At 41.0% G+C, this 4,828-nt stretch overlaps 1 long non-coding RNA gene across 1 annotated transcript; it reads right to left on the bottom strand.

Annotated features, from left to right (window-relative positions):
• Positions 1 to 748: 748 nt before the first annotated feature.
• On the bottom strand, positions 749 to 4,583 carry LOC112655922 (uncharacterized). The gene is made up of 2 exons (XR_003133962.3): positions 3,776 to 4,583; positions 749 to 899 (listed from the first exon to the last, which is right to left on the bottom strand). It is a non-coding gene; the product is annotated as an uncharacterized LOC112655922 (long non-coding RNA).
• Between the last annotated feature and the right edge of the window lie 245 nt (positions 4,584 to 4,828).

Below are 4,828 nucleotides of genomic sequence, written 5' to 3' on the forward strand. Positions count from 1 at the left end.
TAAGAAAACATAATGGGATCTTTTATCCTGAGAAGCACACCACTGGAAAATAAGTCAATGTGAGAAATGCTCCAAAATTTAAAACTGCCTTTCCAAAAAGCAGACTCTTCCAAATTTTACTTCTTGCTTGCTTTCTCATAGCCTATGTTTCCTAGTTTACCTCCATCTATGACCCCTTTTGCAGCCTCTTCACTTTGCTGTCTTTATGAGAGTACAGGTCACATGTTCAAACTGTGGAGTGGGTAATTCATCTGACAGCAGTGGTGGTGGCATGTGGCAGCAGCGCCCCCATCCCCTACCACTGGGCTGTGCCTAACCTGACTAGGACCTGCTTGGGTGGTGGGGATGAGCAAGAGCCAGGGTTCCTTGTTCCCCTCTTCAGCAGGTGAGGTGAGGGAGAGGGAGCCATGAAAAGGAGTGTCATTACACTCTTGTCTTGGATTAGTCTTGAGCATGAGAAAGACACAGGATATATAATGTGCCCTACCAACATTTTCGACTGAGAAGCAGGACTTATATTTTGAGGGACACCAGGGAGGCTCAGTGGTTGAGCATCTGCCTTTGGCTCGGGGCATGGTCCCGGGATCTTGGGATCGAGTCCCACATTGGGCTCCCTGCGGGGAGCCTCCTTCTCCCTCTGCCTGTGTCTCTGCCTCTCTCTGTGTGTCTCTCATGAATAAATAAATAAAATCTTCAAAAAAAAATATAGGAACTTATATTTTGGTACCAAATTCATAGAGAAGCCCACTGAAATTTTCTCCATAAACATGCTTTATTTTGATGTATGGTACACCTGAAGCAAGTACATTTATTGAAAATTAAACATTTTTCTAAAGCTTCTCCACTCCATATTTGGCCTTGAATGTGTGATCCTGTTCAAACAGACACAACTCCTGTTCCTAGGAGGTTAGAGTTTGGGGGAGAAAAGCAGTTAGACAAATAACTCCATGTTTGACTATTTAAAATCATGTCATCAAGTGCTGTGAAGGCAAACTACAGAGTATTACAAAAATCTGAAGGAAAATCTAATTTACTAGAGGAGTGATGGAAGCATTTTCTAAAATAGTATTTAGATTGGAACATACATCTATGTTTCTATAGGATGAGAAGAAGAATCTATCACTCAGAGGCCCTGTGGAGAGTAGAAAGCCTTAGGAGTGGGAGAGAAAGCAGATGCAGGCATTCTTTTAAATGACTCCTCCTGTCCTCCACATACACCTCCACTACAGCACTTGTCAGTTGGTATCATAATTTCCAACCTTCCCACTAAATCATGAGGACTTAAAAGACCTTGGTATTCCTCAGACTCCAGCCTTTGGCACAGCAGATGAAGCAACCCACAACTCATGGATGAATAAATGCAATGATGCATAAATGAATGGACGCCGGTGAAACTGTTTTCACGGTATCAGACTGTACCTCCTAACATCCTTCTGCTCCTTTTCAAATCCCGAAAAATAATATAAAAACATTTTAATACTTAAATCATGATATAAGACTTTTGGTGGGCCAGGAAATGGGAGAAAGTCTTGAGTGACAGCAGAATTTGGAAATGGCTGAAATAGGATTTGGTGTCAGAATATATTGCCTTCCTATGTATAAGTGTTTAAACATGAAAAATTCTTTCGCCTGTCATGAGCCTAATATGCTTAACAGTAAACGATGTGTAATGTTTATATCCACCACGTACAGTCAGTATTAAATGAAATGGTACATATGGAGGAAGTTTGAAAACTGCAAGCGTTGGTTATCTGGAGTTACTGCCTTGTTACGTAACTTGCCGTGGATCTTTAAATAGCAAAGGAATACTTAGATGATCTCAGACAGCCCTGAGGTAAGAAAGAAAAAGAAGAAATATGTCTCCTATTTGTTATTCTATTTTATCTCAGGAAAGCTAGAACTAATGGCCAGTCCCTCTGATGTGCAGAGCATAGGAATCCAGTATCCACTCATTCACAATGAGCCCTGGACAGGGCTATAGAAATCTAGGTTCTGTCCTGGCTGCCTTTTTTTTTTTTTTTTCGTAATGTGGGATGTGTGTGTGTGTGTGTGTGTGTGTGTGTGTGTGTGTGTGTGTTGGGGACAGAGAAGGGAGAGGATGTCTAGGTGATTATTCTAAAATGCTGTGATTCTTACCATAAGATAATTGACATTTTTTTGGAAAAAAGAGAAGAGCTTCGAGATTGTTTTCCCAAGCAGGAAGTATAAAAGTAATGGTAGACCCCAAAGGAGGAGAAGGCATGTCTCTAGTCAAACAGAAGAATAAAGCTCATTCAAGGCAACAAAGTTAATTTTAAGAATATATATATATATATAAGTTAAAAAAAAAAAACAGGAAAATGTCTTCAAGGATTAACTGTGCTAGAAGCAGGAGCCCACCGTCTTCAAAGTGGCCGCCAACACTTATCCCCCAGGCGTGGAGTTTCTTTCTGAGTGATGAAAATAAAAATGATTTAGAATTGGAAATCAAGCCCCTCCCTGCTGGTGTGCCAGTGTTAGACCTTGCTTCAGGCAAGCCCAAGGAAAAAGACAAAGAAACACAAAGAATTCATGGTGCCAAAGCTTATCAAAGTCAAAATGATATCTTTTTAAAATGGCAAGTAAGGTTGAAAAGATGATTTAATGGGAAGGAACACCTAACCTGACCAAATGGGGGACTTAGGAGAAAGGGGGAGACTCCAAAGCGCACACTTCTTTCACATTTCTGATGGTGGGTACTTGGAAACCTAAAATTGTGGCAAGAACTGAAAGTGGAAATTTAAAGAATTCCTCTGTGAGTGAGTGTGCATAAAATGTAGGAGGATCCCAAACCTGAAGCAGTTGAGGAGGCCCAAGGCCACTGTCCCATTGCATGTGTTATATAATGGAATATTATTAAAACTGACACTGAACCAGACAGCCCTTAAAAAAAACGTTTTTTTCATTTATTATGTGTTTGTTTTGTCCATAGTAATCTTTCCACCCTGATTATCCTGAGGAGGTAAAAAACCAGAATGAATGAGTTCCTAAGTGAGATTTCCAAAGGGAATAGATGAGCTCATTGATACAACCAATCAATATTGTTGAGCACTTATGGTCCCAGGGCTTACAGAAAAAAATACAAGAAAAAAAAAAAAAAGAAAAAATACAAGAAGTTGGAGCTCCAGGTCTTGAGTGTATAAAGATCAGGACCATTGAGTAGAATAAGAGTAGCAGTAATTCTTAAAACAAAATCCAGCTGTATGAGAACAGGTTGATTGGAGAGGATAGTTAATTATCAAACATGGAGGAGGGTGCCTCCCCAATTCACCAAATGCCACCACCAAAACTGGGAAAGAGCAAGGAATAAATGAAGACTGATGAGATTGGTCCCTGTAAAGAGCCTTGTAGAATACCCACAAAAATTCTTCAATCTTGTACAGCAGACGTAAAATGTCCCTGTGCATAAACAACCGAAGACATGCATCAACAAGAACAGAGGAGCATATGATTTGATGTCATCTCAGGGTTTTTGTGTTTTGCTGTGACCTTTGGTAATTCCCATTCACTCCTTCATTCTGCCCCACCATGGCACCAACCATGTCTCTCTGTGCTCCCTCATAGCAATGAAACTACTCCTTCTGACCAGATGGGAGTCTGAGGCCAAGGTAGGACAGGACAAGCATCTCAACCCATTGGCCCCGAATACAGAGGTGCAGCTTTGTTCTCCACAGTGGATCAGACCACATGAGGGAAACCCAGTTGCCCCTTGTCCTGCTGTGTACATCGGAGGGTGGGCCCAGTGCATGCACCTTACTTTGAATCACTTGTGGGTCACCGCCAGACTGTTTCCATGATGTCATTTCTTGTTCATCATCCACGAAGATGTTTGCCCACAAGCAGTGGTAAAAGCACAAAGGACAGAAAGGCCTCAAAAGGAGAAAATAAAACACAACAGAGCCAGCCCACATACTTTCCATGTCACAATCCCCACAGCCTGACATTCCGTTCTCGTCGATGAGGAAACAATATAATGTACAATCCTGTCACCATAGCTATGAATAACTTGGATGACTTCCAGAACCACACGGGTACAAGGGAATATTCTGTCCTTAGTAATCACATCAGTGTTTGGATGTTTTCTTTCTGAGACCATGCCTCTCTGTCTCCTGCCTGCCACGTGTGAAAGTTCTAATTTTCCAGTCACACGTAAGCCCTGATTAGTGGTGATAAGGCAGTAAGTGGGACCAAATTTTTTTTAAGCGACTTAGAAAACCACAAATAACTCTGAGTTCCAAAACACTCTATTAGCACTTTCCAGTCCTAGTTTAGAAAACCAATGGGAAAAAATGTAAAATGAGGTGGGTTGGGAAGGTTTTTCATCAAAATGTAGCTGTAATTTTGAGTAGGAGTTTTGTATTTAAACCTCCTAATGGCAAGCATGATTAAGAGAAGCTTGGCTTTACTGTTTACAGCAAACCTTGATTAAATACAAACAAGCTAATGGAACAAAGGAGAGAGAAAGAGAAATCTCTTCTAGAAAGTCCTGGGGTCCTTCCCCAGAAGAATGATCCTGGAGGAAAAGCAGACAGGAAGTGCAGAGTTGACCATCTGGTGTCTGTCCCTTTCCCTCCTATTTTCTTCCATCCTTTGTCCATCTGTAGAATTTGCCTACTCTAACCTATCTTTTGAGTTTCAGCTTTTCAAAAAGCAGATATTACACCAACCTGTTTTATATTCAGCATCCATCACTGTAGGCTTTATTAATGTTAAGGAATAAGACCTATTATTGTGCTGTGACTTCCTGAGATGCTTTTCTGAGGTGAGAAAAGCTGAGACATCTGTGTGTGCATTTTCCTTTGGACCTTAG

The sequence above is a fragment of the Canis lupus genome, chromosome 22 (genome assembly GCF_003254725.2).
Source record: "Canis lupus dingo isolate Sandy chromosome 22, ASM325472v2, whole genome shotgun sequence".
NCBI classification, from domain to species: domain Eukaryota; kingdom Metazoa; phylum Chordata; class Mammalia; order Carnivora; family Canidae; genus Canis; species Canis lupus.